The sequence below is a fragment of the Telmatherina bonti genome, assembly GCF_933228915.1.
Source record: "Telmatherina bonti genome assembly, chromosome: 9".
Lineage (NCBI taxonomy): Eukaryota > Metazoa > Chordata > Actinopteri > Atheriniformes > Telmatherinidae > Telmatherina > Telmatherina bonti.
This window is the reverse complement of record NC_136627.1, coordinates 2,764,590-2,785,937: the sequence shown is the minus strand read 5'-3', so window position 1 is coordinate 2,785,937 and position 21,348 is coordinate 2,764,590.

Genomic DNA, 21,348 nt, shown 5'->3' with positions numbered 1-21,348 from the left:
CTGAGGGTCACCAGGCTCACCATGCTGGAGCACCTCCGATTTACTCACCAGGCTGTTCTGCATTTCAAAGGACCACCAGCATCCAGCAGATGACAATCCCAGCCTGCAGAGGAAGGATTAACCCTCAACACCCCTTTAAATACTGCTGCAGTTTAACATCACATTTTCTTTTTTGTCCTGCCAACAAAAACAGAAGCAGAATTAAAGATGTGGAAGATTTTATATAATCTGCTGGTTTCCCTCATTAAGCTGCAATTTTCACCTTGTTGGGAGAAAAGTGTCTGAATAAATGTTGTACATACACACAGATAGATAGATAGATAGATAGATAGATAGATAGATAGATAGATAGATAGATAGATAGATAGATAGATAGATAGATAGATAGATAGATAGATAGATAGACTGCTGGCTCTTTTTATTTGTATTTTTATTTTTTAGTTAAGATATTAAAGTAAATCAGACAGTAACTAATTGCGTCCTGCATTTCATGACTGTTTATTCCCACACAAAATATCTGTCTTTTGATCATATTTCACACCTTTGGACATGTTATTTGTGAACTGTGTAAATAGCTTTATTTTATTTTATGCTGGTGAACATTTTCAAATCAAAGATACTTTATTTATACCCGAGGGGAAATTCAAGTTTTAATTTTTTATCTCACATTTACAATCGTGGGCTGGCAATAATGTAACAAAAGCAGTATTTACAGCATTTGGGACTGTTTTAATTTCACTTTTTCTGTAAAAAAAATGCAAAAATTCAAACAATAAAAAATGTATTTTTACATGAAAAACTATCCTGAACTTTCAATAAATAAACAAACAAACAAATGAATAAACGTGGATGTTTAGTTTGCAGACAGCGATCTCTGGATGTATCCAGTGAGATGTGATTAAACCACTTCTGGTGTCATTCCCTACGTTTTCTGCAGCTTTGGAAACACCTCCATCCCTCCTTCAGCAGTGAGACAAAAGCAGGAAAGTCGCTGTAGCAGCAGCCTCCTGCCTTTCAGCTAATGGAATAACTAATGAAACTATTTGATGTAAAACAAATAATGAGTCGGTTTTCTCCCATGCTTTCAACTATTTCATCTTTAGAAATGAAGAGTGTTGAGTGAGAACAGAAATAGATCAAAGACTTCCTTAAATCTGAGTCTTAAAAAGAATGAAAACACGTGGTGAGGAAGAAAAGATGAAACGAAACGGCTGCAGATAAGGGCGAGTTCAGACATGCTGGGGAGGCTTTCAGAGGAATGAGGAGTAAACTCCTGATCTGAAGCTTTCTGCAGAACAGAAACACTTCTGAGGACCGACAAGGACACACAGTCTGACAACGTTACCCAGAAAAGCACCAGGAGCCGGTTCCCACTGTGGGTCATAATGAGGAGGAGACGGAAAGAAGAGAGAGTCTGCAGGTCTGGATGGGGGGGCGCGGGGGGCAGACATGGGACAGGTGAGTGAATCACCTCTGTCTCCTTGTCAGACACTGTTTACCCTCTCTGGCAGGAGATTTCATTCAAAAGGGTATGAATAGACCTAAATGCAAGGGCTGGAGTGTGTGTGTGTGTGTGTGTGTGTGTGTCTGGGGTATGGGGGGGGGGGGGGGGGGGGGGGGGGGGGGGCGTCCTGTCCAAACTTCTGTCCTCAGAAAAGCTTCCTGTTCATGAGGAAAATATCCCATCAGACGGCGAACAGCTTTACAAACGTAGATAAAATACTTTCTATACGCAGAAATAAAATATTTTAAATATTCTGAATTTTCATGTGAAGGAGGTCAAAGCGTGAGCCACTTATAGAAACTTTGCTAAGAAACGGAATAAATGCTGCAATAACAGATAATACAACAGTAAACACAGAGTAAAGGTGAGACAATAAAACAGGAAAATAAAATCTGAGTTAAATAAAAAAAAAAAGTGGGTTTCACGTGAAACATGAAGGAGTTAAAACTGAAGTCTAAAGAAAAGATTTTCACTTTGATTGGAGTTGTAAAATAAATCAATCCTGTTTTTATTTAATCCAAGCAGCATCAACGCTGGAGAGGAAGAAGAGGAATGTCTCAGTGTGGATGGAAGATGGTTAGTGTCTCCTCGTCTCCTCAGCGGTCGGCTGGAACCCAGCCGAGCTTCAGGTCCCTTCACTCCGTCTCCTCTCCTCTGCTCCGGCCACTCTGCTCCTCCTCTTCCACATCAGCATTTTAGTCTGCATGTTCATTCTGCAGCATCCACACACACGTTTGGGGTGTGTGTGGATCTGGAGATGGCGGTGCCTCATGGGGGGGGGGGGGGGGGGGGGGGGGTTGGATTTGCAGTAATTATAGGACAAAATGCTGCTGAGTCTCTCCGGGTCACGGCACCGAGCTCTCTGGGCTCGGTAATTTGTTCATGTCATTCAGGTGGAGTCCTCTGTCAGGCAGCTGGGAGGAGAGGAGGAGAGGTGAGGAGAGGGGAGGAGAGGAGAGGAGAGTAGAGGGGAGGAGTGGAGAGGAGAGGAGAGGGGAGGAGAGGAGAGGAGAGGAGAGGAGAGGAGAGGAGAGGAGAGGGGAGGAGAGGAGAGGAGAGGAGGAGGAGAGGAGAGGAGAGGAGAGGGGAGGAGTGGAGAGGAGAGGAGAGGAGAGGAGAGGGGAGGAGTGGAGAGGAGAGGAGAGGAGAGGAGAGGAGAGGAGAGGGGAGGAGAGGAGAGGAGAGGAGGAGGAGAGGAGAGGAGAGGAGAGGGGAGGAGAGGAGAGGAGAGGAGGAGGAGAGGAGAGGAGAGGAGAGGGGAGGAGTGGAGAGGAGAGGAGAGGAGAGGAGAGGAGAGGGGAGGAGAGGAGAGGAGAGGAGAGGAGAGGAGAGGAGAGGAGAGGAGAGGAGAGGGGAGGAGAGGGGAGGAGAGGAGAGGAGAGGAGAGGAGAGGAGAGGACAGGAGAGGAGAGGAGAGGAGAGGAGAGGGGAGGAGTGGAGAGGAGAGGAGAGGAGAGGAGAGGAGAGGGGAGGAGAGGGGAGGAGAGGAGAGGAGAGGAGAGGAGAGGAGAGGAGAGGAGAGGAGAGGACAGGAGGGGAGGAAAGCCTGTCTGAAGCTCTCCTTTTCCATGTAGATGATTCTCCAGCCAACTCCCCCGTTCAGCACTGAGTCTTCTCAGTTTCCTGATGTGTAGAAAACATTCTACTTCTACTTTGTACTTCTACTTTGTACTTCTAAAGTCTACTTTCTACATTCTACTTCTACTTTCTACATTCTACTTATACCTTCTATTTTTTACTTTCTACTTCTAAATTCTACTTCTACCTTGTACTTCTACTTTCTACTTCTAAATTCTACTTCTACTTTCAACTTCTAAAGTGTACTTTCTACTTCTACTTTCTACTTCTACATTTTACATTCTACTTCTGCCTTCTACTTCTACCTTCTACTTCTACTTCTACGTTCTACTTCTACCTTCTACTTCTACTTTCTACTTCTAAATTCTACTTCTACTTTCAACTTCTAAAGTGTACTTTCTACTTCTACTTTCTACTTCTACATTTTACATTCTACTTCTGCCTTCTACTTCTACCTTCTACTTCTACTTTCTACTTCTACCTTCTACTTCTACTTTCTACTTCAACTTTCTACTTCTACATGGTACTTCTACTTCCTGCTTCTACTTTCTACTTCTGCCTTGTACTTCTACTTCTACTTCTACTTTCTACTTCAACTTTCTACTTCTACCTTGTACTTCTACTTTCTGCTTCTACTTTCTACTTCTACCTTGTACTTCTACTTTCTGCTTCTACTTTCTACTTCTACCTTCTACTTTTACTTTCTACTTCTTCCTTCTACTTCTACTTTCTACTATTACCTTCTACTTTTACTTCTACTTTTTACTTCAACATTGTACTTCTAAATCCTACTTCGCCCTTATACTTTCTAACTTCTACTTCTACTTTCTACATCTACTTCTATTTCTACCTTATATTTTTACATTCTACCTCTAAATTACCCTACTTCTATTTTCTACTTCTACTTTCTACTTCCACCTTCTACCTTCTACTTCTACATTCAACTTCTAAATTCTAATTCTAATTTTTACTTCTACTTTCTACTTCTAAATTCTACTTCTACTTGTACATTCTACTTCTAAATTCTACTTCTACTTTCTTGTTCTACATTCTACTTCTAATTTCTACTTTCTGCTTCTACTTTCTACTGTCTACTTCTACCTTCTACGTCTACCTTCTACTTCTACCTTCTACTTCTACTTTCTACTTCTACCTTCTACTTTCTACTTCTACCATCTACTTCTACTTTCTAATTATGCTTCTAAATTCTCCTCTTACTCTTCAACATTTTACTTTTAAATTCTTCTTCTATTTTCTACTTCTTCCTTCTACTTTCTACTTTTACCTTCTACTTTCTATTTCTACTGCTAAATTCTACTTCTACTCTTTACTTCAACATTCTACTTCTAAATTTTACTTCTATTTTCTACTTCTACCTTCTACTTCTACTTTCTACTTCTAAATTCTACTTCTACCCTTTACTTCTACTTTCTAAATCTAAATTCTACTTATACGTTAAACTTCTAAAGTCTACTTTCTACTTCTACTTTCTACTTCAACATTCTACTTCTACTTTCTACATTCGACTTCTACTTTGTACTTCTACTTTCTAATTCTAAAATCTGTGTTCTACATTCTACTTTTTACTTCTACTTTCTACTTCTACTTTTTACATTCTACTTCTACCTTCTATATCTACCTTCAACTTCTACTTTCTACTTCTAACTTTTACTTCTACTTTCAACTTCCAAAGTCTAATTTCTACTTCTACATTCTGCTTTCTACTTTTACTTTCTACTTCTAAAGTCTACTTTCTACGTCCTACTTTCTACTTCTAAATTCTACTTTCTACATTCTACTTCTACCTTCTACTTCTACTTTCTACTTCTACCTTCTACTTCTACTTTCAACTTCTAAAGCGTACTTTCTACTTGTAATTTCTTGCCTTCTACTTTCTTTTTCTACTTCTACTTCTACATTCTACTTCTACTTACTACTTCTACTACTAAATTCTACTTCTACTCTTTACTTCAACATTCTACTTCTAGCTTCTACTTCTACAATCTACTTCTACTTTCTCCTTTTACTTCTACTTTCTATTTCTACTTCTAAATTTTACTTCTACTGTTCTACTTCCTACTTCTAAATTCTACTTCTACTTTCTACTTCTGCCTTTTACTTTCTACTTCTACCATCTACTTTCTACTTCCACCTTCTACTATCTACTTCTACCTTTTACTTGTACCTTCTACTTCTACTTTCTACTTCTAAATTCTACTTCTACTTTCTACTTCTATTTTCTACTTTCTACTTCTACTTTCAACACCTCTGTCTCTGAGGCATGTGTGTAGAAGTGGAGCAATTATCCTCCATCCAGGTCTAAAATCACCTTTAAAGGATGAAATTCTCACTGCATTCATTCATTCAGGCATTATTTTCACATACACTGTTTTGCAAATAACTGAAGTTTGTTTTTATGTTTGTTTTTATGCTGGGAAAGACTCCAACCCCCCGCCATCCTGATATGACTGAATCAATTTCTCTTCACCGATAACAATCTAAAGCAGGTTTGATCATCACTTTCCAGGTGGAACTGCCAAAGGAAGACATGCAGTCTGGTGAAATGCACGGATCTTTCTGCAGATGAAAACAGATAAATAAAGTTTGCCGTTCCAGGGAAACTCATCCTACAACATGACCTACCACAGCGGTAGGTAATGTTGCTCAGAGACATTTTCCTCTGGGTAAAGTGGTTCCTCGTCCTGATAGTAGTCTATACATTCTGTAATCATGAACAATAGGAAATATAGTTAGACCCCTCAGTTTACTGTAAATCTGTAAAAACTCTGACCAATCCAAATGTTCCGACCCAAATGGAGTTGTTCATTTCTTAGATTTAGTAGCTTCTTCTTGGCTGAGAAAATGCAGGAAGGGTTTCCTGACCCGGCTCGGTTTATTTGCCTCCTCCTGCAAAACAGCCGAGAAAGAGAAAATCGTTGGTGGAAAAAGCTGCAAACTAGAGGAAAGCGCAAACCTCCACCATGGCCTTTAAAAAGTTCCTGGATCCAAACGGTGATCCGGATCACCACCAGAATTAAATCAGTTCTTCCTTTTCACATTTCCAACAACTCCTGGAAATTTAATTCAAATCTGTCCTGAATTTTTGGAGTTATCTTGAACACAAACAGATAAACACCATTAAAAACATAACTTGCTTGCCAGAGGTTAGCAAAAAGCCTTGGATCATGCAAGGAGCCAAACCAGAGGGGGAAGGGCCAAACCAGAAGGGGAGGGGGCAAACGAGAGGGGGAGGGGCCAAATGAGAGGGGGAGGAGCCAAGACAGGGCACCCCTTTCACATCTTTTTTTTTTTTTTTTTTTTTGTCTTGTCCAGCATTTAGGCAGCAGAATGATGGTCTGGATGCTGTGTTCTGCTGAGCAAATTTTCTCTGCCAAGGGAAGCTTTATAGATATAATGATCCCCCTTGACTTTCTGATTTTTTATTTTATTTCTATGTTTATTTTGTATTGTTGTTTGAATTGTAGAGTTTGTACTGCTGGACCAGAGAGGACAGACAAAAGACAGAAAGAGAAAGGAGAAGAAACACCTCATAAGAAAAGGGAAAGCGATAAAGGGAGAGAAAAGGAAGAGAAAAAAACAACAACTAAAAAATAACCCCTTTCACATCTTGCTAGCTCCCCAACATTACCTACCCCAGATTTAATGAATGTGTGTGTGAACTCAGGTTGAAGTCAACATGTTAACTGCTACTTCATCCAGTTAAGCAAACTGGATGAAATGAGTGTAAACATGGAGCTTCATCCATGTTGGCATCCTGTCTGCAGGTTAAACTCCACTTCCTTCTCTCTGGAATGATGCATTCTTATTCCCTTTGCACTATCACAATATTAAACAGTGTGTTGTTTTGCTTTGTTTTTCAGAAAGAACATCTCCAGCCTTCAAACACTGAACTCAAACAGCATCAGAAGAAGTCTGTGCATGTGGAAAGACAAATAAACAGTGTGACATATATTTCCTGCAGCCGTTGTGGCATTCACTAGCGACTTTTATAGCCTGAAAGTGAGGAGAGGGGCGCTATCAGACTATTGGGCTTTATTACAGCGGCTATAATAGGGCTGGCTGGAGTTTTATACGTTTCTGTCTCGCTGAGCGCCATTGCAGCACTCTATTCTCCAGCGGTGTGATTGTTACAGCAGGCTGTCTGTGATAGGCTATTGTGCCCACTCCAAAAACCCTTCACCTCAGCCTCAGTGCTGCCTCTTCTCTACTCTCCATTTGCTGATTTTCACAGACACCTCTGCACACACAGACACACACATGCTCTCTTTTTCCCGTCTGAATAAAGAGCCCTATCTATCAAAGCCAGACCAGACTCAATCTCTCACTGACTCTCTGGCCTTCGGTCAATCTGCGAAAGCAGCGGCTTATAGAGCCGAGGCATATGCGAGGACTGCCATGATTACATTTTAGATCTACCACAGGAAACGTCAAGTCTCAATAATTCACACACACACAAAACACACAGATCCACACTCCCCCAGGCCAAATCCCACTTCTACAACCTCCTTAACCTGGCTATACCAATTTACCCTCTGTAATTTATCTTTAATAACTTTAGGATTATATTATATTATATTATATTATATTATATTATATTATATTATATTATATTATATTATATTATATTATATTTACAGTTGAGCAATAATTAAAATGTTGTGATTAATTACATTAAATTTGCAATTAATCACATGTTGCTGTTGAAAAAGTTCTTTTCCATAACTCATAAGACAAAAATGCTGCAACTTTTAGTTCATGAACAAATTTTAACAAGTTTTCTCTTTACACAGCAACAGTTAAAATAGTTCTAAGTAATTAATGATATCTTCGGTAAATGAATGAAATGAAAAATACTTTATTAATCCCCAAAGGGAAATTCAGTATTGTGTTAGATAATAATTAACTAGAGGAGGTCTTGTTCCGGAGGCTGATGGCTGCTGGCAGGAATGATCTTCTGTATCTTTCAGTCTTACATCGGACCTGAAGAAGCCTCTCACTGAACACACTTTGTTGTTTCATCACTGTGTTGTGGAGAGGGTGTGAAGAATCCTCCATCATCTTCATCAGCTTGTGCAGCATTCTTCTTTGGACAATCAGCTCCAGCGGCTCCAGAGTTACTCCAAGCACAGAAGCAGCTTTCTGGATCAGTTTGTTGATTCTCTTCAAGTCTCTGGTTCTGATGCTACTACCCCAGCAGATGCTGCAAAGCTGACTGCACTCTCCACAACAGACTTATAGAAGATATGCAACACCTTGGTGCAGACGTTAAACCATCTCAGCTTCCTTAAGTACAGTCTGCTCTGACCTTTCTTGCAGATGTAGTCAGTGTTGCATTTCCAGTCCAGTTTGTTGTCCAGCTGAACTCCAAGATACTTGTATTCCTCCACCACCTCCACCTCCTCTCCCAGGATGGAAACAGTGCTTTGTTTATTCTTCTTCCTCCTGAAGTCAACAATCATCTCTTTTGTTTTGCTGCTATTTAATATGAGATGATTGTCACCGCACCATTTAACAAACTGACTGACCAGTTCTCTGTACTCTGCTTCTTGTCCATCCCTGATACACCCCACAACTGCAGAGTCATCAGAGTATTTCTGCAGATGACAGGACTCAGAGTTGTACTGGAGGTCTGAGGTGTACAGAGTGAAGAGGAATGGCCAGAGTACAGTTCCTTGTGGTGCACCAGTGCTGCTGACCTCCATCTCAGACACACAACCTTTCAGTCTCACAAACTGGGGTCTGTTTGTGAGGTAGTCATAGATCCAGGTGGTTGTGGAGGTATCCACCTGGAATTTATGGAGCTTCTCACATAACAAAGCAGGCTGAATGGTATTAAAAGCACTGAGAAATGAAAGAACATGACCCTCAGAGTGCTGCCTGAATGGTCCAGATGAGAGTGTGCTCTCTGGAGCAGGTATATGATGGCATCTTCAACCCCAAGTCCATTACGATATGCAAACTGTAATGGGTCCTGAAAGGTGTTTACTTGCTTGTTGAGGTGAGCCAGTAAGAGTCTCTCCAGGACTTTCATGATATGAGATGTCAGGGCAACTGGTCTGTAGTCACTTGGTTCAGCTGGTTGTGTTTTTTTTAGGCACTGGAACAAGGCAGGAGGTTTTCCACAGCACTGGGACTCTATTTTGTCTCAGACTGGTGTTGAAAAGGTGCTGGAGAATCGGACAAAGTTGTTTTGAGCAGGTCTTGAGAACTCTGGGACTGACACCATCTGGACCTGCAGCCTTGTTCTGGTTCAGTTTCTCAAGTTGCTTCTTAACCTGATTGCAGGAGACAAACAAGGTGGAGGTCTCAGGATGTCCTGATGTGGAGGGAGATGAAGCTGTGTTCTGGTCCATGACTGAGCTGCAGGGTGACAGATTGGAGGCGTGACAGGAAAGCAGTGGGCTTATGGAGGGTGTGTCTGTTGGGCTGGAGGTAGGGGGTGAACTGAACCTGTTGAAGAATATGTTCAGCTCATTAGCTCTGTCCAGACCTCCATCAGGCTGGTCCCCCTTTAACTTGAAGCCGGTGATCTTCTTCATTCCAGACCACACATCCCTCAGGTTATTCTGCTGGAGCTGACTTTCTAACTTCTTCCTGTAGTCCTCCTTGCACTTCTTAGTTTGGGTTTTAAGTTGTTTTTGTGTTGCCCTCAATAACTCCCTGTCTCCATCCCTGAAGGCTTTCTTTTTGATGTTCAGCAGCTTTTTCAGGTCTCTGGTGATCCAGGGTTTGTTATTGGGGAAGCACCTCACTGTTCTTGTTGGGACGATGCTGTCCACACAGAAGTTTATGTAATCTGTCACACACTCAGTCATGGCGTTGATGTCGTCTCCATGAGGTTCACAGAGGACGTTCCAGTCTGTAGCCTCAAAGCCTCCTCTAAGAGCATCTTCAGCTTCAGCAGACCAGATTTTGATAGTCTTTGTGATGACTGGTTGCTGCTGAACGATGGGCTTGTAGGTGGAGGCGAGAAGAACCAGATTATGGTCAGATCTTCCTAAAGGAGGCAGGGCAGAACAACTGGATCCATTATTCATATTTGCATAAAATAAGTCCAACATCTTATTTTCTCTGGTGGAGCAGCTGACAAACTGCTGGAATGTTGGTAGAGTTGCAGAGAGGGAGACGTTGTTGAAGTCTCCGGAGATCGCCATGAATGAGTTTGGATGCTGTGTTTGTAGCCGAGCAACGACGGAGCTGATGACGTCACAGGCTGTGTCTGGTGCGGTACCAGGTATTATATAAACCGCTACCAGAATAACACAGGTAAACTCTCTGGGTAAATAATATGGACGGAAGCTCACAGCTAACAGTTCCATGTCCCTTGTGCATATCTTCTCCTTGACAGTAACATGTCCAGGATGACACCAACGCTGGTTAACCAGCACTGCAATTCCACCACCCTTTAGCTTTCCGCTGTGTTGTCTACTGCGGTCTGCACGGACCGTTTTAAAGCCCGGTACAGACACATTACAGTCAGGGATGTGTTCATGCAGCCATGTCTCGGTGAAGCACATAATACTGCACTCTCTGTATTCTTTCTGAGACCTTGTTAGCATCTCAAGCTTGTCCGTTTTGTTAGCTAGCGATCTCACATTACCCATGACGACGGTCGGGAGAAATGGTTTAAATCTCCATCGCTTTTTCCTCTGTCTCACTCTCGCTCTGCATCCTCTTCTCTTCTCCATCGGGATTTGATGTGTTGTTTTGCTGATAATCCTGATTTGGGAGAGGTTAATCAGTTGATCCCGATTGTAAACAAGTCTTTCGTTGCCATGGAGACTCATCATAACAAGCCTTGAAAGAGCAAAAATATGCAGAAAAATTTCCCTTGCAGCACACCCTCCGAACCGGCATGAAATCCTCAGAAAAAAGACCTAATTTGAGCTAATGTCTATGTGAGAGGAGTTTGTACTAAAAAAAAATCAAGATAGCAAGTCAGAGCTACTACAATTTGCTGCCAACAGACGGCGCAATCTAGAATGGAATGATGTTATAAAATAAAATATCAATGACAAAAAGTCGAAATTTCAGGATTTACTAATGGAACAGTAACAAGTCAGTAGGATAAATGAGAAGCTGATTGAAGCTGCTTCCATGAAGGATTAATATATTTCATATGTTTCCAGCCATCAGGTCAACAGACAGAAAGCAGGTAAATCATCACCTTGCCTTCATGAGGTGAGACATGAAAGTTGGCCCTTTTGTCCTGTAAATATGAACAAATAAAAGTTACGTTCGCTAATCACTTTGTTAGCGTGCAGCAAAGACGCTGCTGCAGAAATGTCTCATGCTAGGGGGTGTGGGTCCAGTCGCCACGTCTAATCGACAGAAGCGAGAAAAGTTTCCCGCTCTGGGAAACAAGTTTCCAAAGAGACATGGTCTCCGAGACGTTCTTTTGGAAGGTACACAGACACCCGAGGAAGACGAAAAAGCTCTGGGAATGTGACGCAAAGAACTGTTGCAATGCCTGGAGATCAAGAGTTTGTCATCACAATGCAGGAAGAAAAGCACTGGAGATCCTTCGTCACCGCTTTGTGAGAAAAGACAAACCCCATGTTGTTAGTTTGTACTGTTAGCATTCTTCGCTCCATAAGGCTAGCAATGAAACAGCCACAGTTACTGGCCACAGTTACTAACCACAGATACTGACCACAGATACTGACCACAGTTACTGGCCATAGTTACTAACCACAGATACTGACCACAGATACTGACCACAGATACTGACTACATTTACTAACCACAGTTACTGGCCAAAGATACTGACTACAGATACTGACTACATTTACTAACCACAGTTACTGGCCACAGATACTGACTACAGATACTGACCACAGATACTGACCACAGTTACTGGCCATAGTTACTAACCACAGATACTGACCACAGATACTGGCCACAGATACTGATTACATTTATTAACCACAGTTACTGGCCACAGACACTGACTACAGATACTGACCACAGATACTGACCACAGTTACTGGCCACAGTTACTAACCACAGATACTGACCACAGATACTGACCACAGATACTGACCACAGATACTGACCACAGTTACTGGCCATAGTTACTAACCACAGATACTGACTACAGATACTGGCCACAGATACTGATTACATTTATTAACCACAGTTACTGGCCACAGACACTGACTACAGATACTGACCACAGATACTGACCACAGATACTGACTACAGATACTGACCACAGTTACTGGCCATAGTTACTAACCACAGATACTGACTACAGATACTGACCACAGATACTGGCCATAGTTACTAACCACAGATACTGACCACAGATACTGGCCACAGATACTGACCACAGTTACTGGCCATAGTTACTAACCACAGATACTGACTACAGATACTGACCACAGATACTGACTACATTTACTAACCACAGTTACTGGCCACAGACACTGACTACAGATACTGACCACAGATACTGACCACAGTTACTGGCCACAGTTACTAACCACAGATACTGACCACAGATACTGACCACAGATACTGACTACAGATACTGACCACAGATACTGACTACATTTATTAACCACAGTTACTGGCCACAGATACTGACTACAGTTACTAACCAGATACTGACCACAGATACTGACTACAGTTACTAACCACAGATACTGACTACAGTTACTAACCACAGATACTGGCCATAGTTACTGGCCGTAGTTACTAACCACAGATACTGACTACAGATACTGACCACAGATACTGACCAAAGATACTGGCCACAGTTACTGGCCACAGTTACTGACTACAGTTACTAACCACAGATACTGACCACAGATACTGACTACAGATACTGACTACAGATACTGACTACAGTTACTAACCACAGATACTGGCCATAGTTACTGGCCGTAGTTACTAACCACAGTTACTGGCCGTAGTTACGAACCACAGATACCGACCACAGATACTGACTACAGTTACTAACCACAGATACTGACCACAGATACTGACCACAGTTACTGGCCGTAGTTACTAACCACAGATACCGACCACAGATACTGACCACAGTTACTGGCCGTAGTTACGAACCACAGTTACTGGCCGTAGTTACTAACCACAGTTACTGGCCATAGTTACTAACCACAGATACTGACCACAGATACTGACTACAGATACTGACCACAGATACTGACCAAAGATACTGGCCACAGTTACTGGCCACAGTTACTGACTACAGTTACTAACCACAGATACTGACCACAGATACTGACTACAGATACTGACCACAGTTACTGGCCACAGACACTGACCACAGATACTGACCACAGATACTGACTACAGATACTGACTACAGTTACTGGCCATAGTTACCAACCACAGATACTGACCACAGATACTGACTACAGTTACTGGCCACAGATACTGACCACAGATACTGACCACAGATACTGACCACAGATACTGACTACAGTTACTGGCCACAGATACTGGCCACAGAGACTGACCACAGATACTGACCACAGATACTGACCACAGATACTGACTACAGTTACTGGCCACAGATACTGGCCACAGAGACTGACCACAGATACTGACTTCAGTTACTGGCCATAGTTACCAACCACAGATACTGACTACAGTTACTGGCCACAGATACTGGCCATAGTTACTAACCACAGATACTGGCCACAGATACTGACCACAGATACTGACTACAGTTACTGGCCATAGTTACTAACCACAGATACTGACTACAGATACTGACCACAGATACTGACTACATTTACTAACCACAGATACTGACCACAGTTACTGGCCACAGTTACTAACCACAGATACTAACCACAGATACTAACCACAGATACTGACCACAGATACTGACCACAGATACTGACTACATTTACTAACCACAGTTACTGGCCACAGATACTGACCACAGTTACTGGCCATAGTTACTAACCACAGATACTGACCACAGATACTGGCCACGGATACTGACCACAGTTACTGGCCATAGTTACTAACCACAGACACTGACTACAGATACTGACCACAGTTACTGGCCATAGTTACTAACCACAGATACTGACCACAGATACTGACCACAGTTACTGGCCATAGTTACTAACCACAGATACTGACTACAGATACTGACCACAGTTACTGGCCATAGTTACTAACCACAGATACTGACTACAGATACTGACCACAGTTACTGGCCATAGTTACTAACCACAGATACTGACCACAGATACTGACTACATTTACTAACCACAGTTACTGGCCACAGACACTGACTACAGATACTGACCACAGATACTGACCACAGATACTGGCCACAGTTACTAACCACAGATACTGACTACAGATACTGACCACAGTTACTGGCCATAGTTACTAACCACAGATACTGACCACAGTTACTGGCCATAGTTACTAACCACAGATACTGACTACAGATACTGACCACAGTTACTGGCCATAGTTACTAACCACAGATACTGACCACAGTTACTGGCCATAGTTACTAACCACAGATACTGACTACAGATACTGACCACAGATACTGACTACATTTACTAACCACAGTTAGTGGCCACAGACACTGACTACAGATACTGACCACAGATACTGACCACAGATACTGGCCACAGTTACTAACCACAGATACTGACTACAGATACTGACCACAGTTACTGGCCATAGTTACTAACCACAGATACTGACCACAGATACTGACCACAGTTACTGGCCATAGTTACTAACCACAGATACTGACCACAGATACTGACCACAGTTACTGGCCATAGTTACTAACCACAGATACTGACTACAGATACTGACCACAGATACTGACTACATTTACTAACCACAGTTACTGGCCACAGACACTGACTACAGATACTGACCACAGATACTGACCACAGATACTGGCCACAGTTACTAACCACAGATACTGACCACAGATACTGACCACAGATACTGACTACATTTATTAACCACAGTTACTGGCCACAGACACTGACTACAGATACTGACCACAGTTACTAACCACAGATACTGACCACAGATACTGACCACAGATACTGACTACATTTATTAACCACAGTTACTGGCCACAGATACTGACTACAATTACTAACCAGATACTGACCACAGATACTGACTACAGTTACTAACCACAGATACTGGCCATAGTTACTGGCCGTAGTTACTAACCACAGTTACTGGCCATAGATACTGACCACAGATACTGACTACAGTTACTAACCACATATACTGACTACAGTTACTAACCACCGATACTGACCACAGATACTGACCACAGTTACTAACCACAGATGCTGGCCACGCTCTCCAAGCAGAGACTGTTCATGTCATTGAAGGATGGAGGGTAAAAAGTCATCAAGCTGACAGCAGAGGAGCTACCTGACTCTAACAAGCCATTCGTCGTGCACATCACCCAGAGTTTAAATTGAAACTGTGGAGTTCGGAGAATACTGAAAAATATGGGGAAAGTGGTACGAATCCTGAAGGAGACAATGTGATGAAAGCTGGCAGGGCAACAAAGGTATGAGGTATGAGCAAATGAACCTGGTTGACGTTGAGCGCTAATGTCCAGTGATACATCTATCCTGCTCCGCTGAATCACTGAATTACTGTTTACACAAATGCTCCTGGCATGCCCGTTGCTATGACGACAGGGGATTCTGTGCCTGCTGAGTCTCAGAGCCTAGAGATGAGCGAGGGCTCCAACAACCAAGTGCTGTTCGCGTGTCATGGGTCCTTCTGAAAACATCTTGAGCAGTGAGCGGCAGGTTGGAGAAAAGCATGGATGTCATTTATTTTGCCTCATGTAAAGAGAACTCAAACAGTGGAAACTGAAACACCTAAAAAGAACAATGTGATCTGACTTTGAAAGGGGGTTAATGGGAGAAAATGTCTGACCAGTTAGTCCCAGTTCAGCTGAGGAGTCTGTATAAAAAGGTATGTTTTGATCCATGAAGCTTGTTGTAGAATTGGGAAATGTTGCCTCTCACCAATCTAAGGTGAGATTATCATCCATTTTGTTGACAAGCCTGTGTGGACTCAAAGTGTTGCAAATGAAGCTTCTGATCAGGAGAAATCTGAGGATTTGGGATTTGGGAATATTGCATTTCCTTTGCAGCCTTTCAAAGGACATTAAAGTTCCTTTGAAGAAGGGATCTTTTTAGAAAACCAGGGGCCTCATAATAGTTTTTACAAGAAGAACATCAGAAAGAATATATATATATATATATATATATATATATATATATATATATATATATATATATATATATATATATATATATATATATATATAATAAAACAGTAAAAGATAAAAAAAAAACAATATATAAACAGAATAAAACCCAAAATGAGCAGATGACAGATGACATACACAGACGTTAAGTTCAGATCCCTAACCCTAACTCCGTTTCCAAATAAAATTAGAATAATCACGTAAACCAATAAACATTTCCTCAAATATAATAAATCCTGTGCAACTGCAATGAGTCACAGTGATCATATTTGGATTTTTTTTTATTATTACAATATATTTATGTACCTTGTAACAATACTTCATCACTGTATTTGGTATTTGTGTCTGCTAATGATAATTTTGTCTTTCAACGTTTCATTAAGTTGATGAATTTAAGTCATGAATTTCTTGTTCAGTGTGATGAAAGAACATTGCTGTGTGGGGGATGATTGCTCCTCAGTGCAAAAAGGCTTTTTTTTGGGACAATATTGATGTGAAGTAAAAATTCCAACATGTGGCTGCAACTCATAAATGATAGAAATCCTTAAAGCTCCAGTGTGTCAGGTTTACTCCCACCGAGCGGTGTGCTATTTCAGTGCAAACAACTGAGTCCTGCTTTCTGGTGCCTTCCTGTTTCAGCGCATTGTTACCACAATGGAAGAGCTGAGGTATAGAACCAGAGGCGGCCCAGGCTAGTGCCTGGGCGAACCACCCAACCGCACCCCCACACCCAACCAACCCCATCCAATGTTTCAGAAGTGACCCTGAATTTATAATTAAAATAGAATATGTAAGTTAGATCACTGACCCGAACATGCATCAGTTGTCCAGCTAAAATAAACCTTAATAATGTACAAATGATCATTTGTTAACATCCCATCAACTAAGTATAACACACTAAAAATTATTCAGAAAGAATCATAAAGCTTACAAAATGTAATGTATCCTGACATCACATGTATGTTAAATATGTTATTTAAGTTAGCATAGACCCACGTATAGCATTAAACAGGACGTACTGTTGTTTAGCAAATTCCCAGGCTAACATGTAAACGTGCACTCATGTTGCAAACACAAACCAGCCTATTCGTGAAATTATCTGCAGGACTTCATGCCTAAAATTATAATAGTTGCTTCAGCAAAGCTAAAAACCAAATCCAGTCGACTTCTGTTGCGAAGCAGCAAAACATGTTAGCAAGAGTAAATAGTTTACAGGCTGCTGTTTCATTCCATGTACAGTAACGTCACCCAGCGATACCTGCACACATTCATCTATTCAGGGTTTTTCTCCTCTTATTACCTTCTCTTTCTGAACCTGATGGTTTCTTTGCTGTTTTGTCCACGATGCACCATTGACTCGACTCAACATCATCCCCTTTCTGTCCGTCAAACACCCAGTTAAGACTGACGTCACAGGATGTGAACAGATTGCCGTTAATGCAGATTCATGGTTTCTTTTTCTCTTTTTTTTACCTAACACAATAAATTTAGTGATACACGTGTTGATTTTATGAATGAAAAACCATTAATTTGGAAGCAGCAGTCTGTGTTGTGTGTGTTCTGGGATCATTAGCATGTTAGCTTGTTACATCTTCCATGAGAAGCCAGAACGTTCTGCTGGTGGCTATGTCTTCCTCCCTCTCACAGCTCAGAGAGTATGGATGCTCCTCCATTTCAAAACGACAAGTTGAGTTTTCCAGTTGTCTTTGCTTGTTTTTCCTGCTCCCCCCTCGACGACATTCACAGCTAAAAAACATAAGGCTAACAAGTTTGTCCCCTTTCAGCTGCACTAGTAACTCTAATAAAACACAAAATTTGTTGTATTGTTGATTCAGTTTGACCAAAAAAATGGATGAAAAAGAAACTTGTCAATTACTGAAAATAATATTTTGCATTATAAACTTCTGCTTGTTCAGATTTTCAGTCCGTTCGGTGACATGATGCTGAATTAAACGTCTTCCATAAATTCAACAACCAAAAGGTACAAATATCAGAACAACGTGGACTCTGTCGGGGTCACAGAGGTTGAAATATCACCAATGCGATTAAAGGAATAGAATAAAATGAAAACTGTGGCTCAAAAAGACTTAAAAGGTCTGAGAAGATTATGACCACTTGAATAAACCTCCTTAATTAGCAATAGAGAGATACAAGGCTAAATTCCTCTCAGCCATTCCTCTTAGATTTCAGCGGAGCTTTAGATAGCAGAGGAGGATAGCACCAACCTCTGCACTTCGTGTTTGTTGTCTCGTCTGTTAGACAAGCAGATTTGTTAGAAAAGAGCTGCTGGGAGGAAGCAGGGAAGGGAGGGAGGTGGAGAAATGTAAGCCTTGTAAGGCTGGATGGTTTGCTCTTCACACTGCAGGCCTCACTGCAGCCCAGTATGGTAAGAACTTAATGCCACCAGGGACCGGCCCATTTGAATGCTCGTGCTTCCTTTATCACAGGCACAAGTGGTGCAGAAAAATTGCTCAGGATTAATTCTGGAGGCCTTGCGGATCCACACAGCTGGGATCAGTGCTTATAGCTTTCTTGGAGGTGGCACTTTTTAGAAAGTGGGGCTTTTGCAGATGCCTTTATAAACGGTGGGATGGGCTGTTTCGTCACAGCTTTGCCTTTTGTAGGGCTGGAGGGGGGGTGCCAGGGTTCCTAATGCAACTTAAAATGGTGTTAGACGACATAATAGCATACATGTACAAAGTGATAAGGGAATCAAGGCTTTTTAGCAACACCTCCCCCCCCCCCCCCCCCCAAAAGGAAAGAGAAACAGCGTTTCCACCACAGTTCCTAAATATAAAGCATTTTATCACTTTGTTGGCTGTGAACTGTGCTGTGCTGGTTTGCATCACCTCCAAATACAGAGATTCGGGAGGGGGAGTGTTAGACAGGACAGGGTTGAGGGGTCCGTCTTCTTCTTCTGGCTACTGCAGCAGTAGTAGCTGGACCTTCCCTCGGCAGAGAGAGAAAACGCTGTCAGGCTTGAAAGGAAAGTTCTGAATGAAGACCAGTGTTTGCTGTAGCAGAGGAAATCATGTGGTTTTACGGGACTACTTTAACTGGACCCTGAAGAAACAGCAGCAGGTGTGTTTTTCCTGCTGCTGGACGGTGATGGAAATAACTAAACAGGGATGGGTGAGCTAACTAAAAGGTTATTACAGGTTACTACAGGTTACTACAGCGTTACTACAGGTTACTACAGGTTACTACAGGTTACTACAGCGTTACTACAGGTTACTACAGGTTACTACAGGTTACTACAGCGTTACTACAGGTTACTACAGGTTACTACAGTGTTACTACAGGTTACTACAGCGTTCCTACAGGTTACTAAAGGTTACTACAGTGTTACTACAGGTTACTACAGGTTACTACAGTGTTACTACAGGTTACTACAGGCTACTACGGCGTTATTACAGGTTACTACAGCGTTACTACAGGTTACAACAGCTTACTACAGCGTTATTACAGGTTACTACAGCGTTACTACAGGTTACTACAGCTTACTACAGCGTTACTACAGGTTACTACAGTGTTACTACAGTATTACTACAGGTTACTACAGTGTTATTACAGGTTACTGCAGGTTACTACAGGTTACTACAGCGTTACTACAGGTTACTAAAGGTTACTACAGTGTTATTACAGGTTACTGCAGGTTACTACAGGCTACTACAGCGTTATTACAGGTTACTACAGCGTTACTACAGGTTACTACAGCTTACTACAGCGTTATTACAGGTTACTACAGCGTTACTACAGGTTACTACAGGTTACTACAGCTTACTACAGCGTTACTACAGGTTACTACAGTGTTACTACAGTATTACTACAGGTTACTACAGGTTACTACAGTGTTATTACAGGTTACTGCAGGTTACTACAGGTTACTACAGCGTTACTACAGGTTACTACAGGTTACTACAGCGTTACTACAGGTTACTACAGGTTACTACAGTGTTACTACAGGTTACTACAGGTTACTACAGCGTTACTACAGGTTACTACAGGTTACTACAGTGTTACTACAGGTTACTACAGCGTTCCTACAGGTTACTACAGGTTACTACAGTGTTACTACAGGTTACTACAGGTTACTACAGCGTTACTACAGGTTACTGCAGGTTACTACAGCGTTACTACAGGTTACTACAGGCTACTACAGCGTTATTACAGGTTACTACAGTGTTACTACAAGTTACTACAGCTTACTACAGCGTTACTACAGGTTAGTACAGCGTTCCTACAGGTTACTACAGTGTTACTACAGGTTACTACAGCATTACTACAGGTTACTACAGCGTTACTACAGGTTACTACAGCATTCCTACAGGTTACTACTGGTTACTACAGCGTTACTACAGCGTTACTACAGGTTACTGCAGGTTACTACAGCGTTACTACAGGTTACTACAGGCTACTACAGCGTTATTACAGGTTACTACAGCGTTACTACAAGTTACTACAGCTTACGACAGCGTTACTACAGGTTACTACAGCGTTACTACAGGTTACTACAGGTTACTACAGTGTTATTACAGGTTATTACAGGTTACTACAGGTTACTACAGTGTTACTACAGTGTTACTACAGGTTACTACAGCGTTCCTACAGGTTACTACGGGTTACTACAGTGTTACTACAGGTTACTACAGGTTACTACAGGTTATAACAGCGTTACTACAGGCTACTACAGTGTTACTACAGGTTACTACAGGTTACTACAGCGTTACTACAGCGTTATTACAGGTTACTACAGCGTTACTACAAGTTACTACAGCTTACGACAGCGTTACTACAGGTTACTACAGCGTTACTACAGGTTACTACAGGTTACTACAGTGTTATTACAGGTTATTACAGGTTACTACAGGTTACTACAGCGTTACTACAGTGTTACTACAGGTTACTACAGCGTTCCTACAGGTTACTACAGGTTACTACAGTGTTACTACAGGTTACTACAGGTTACTACAGCGTTACT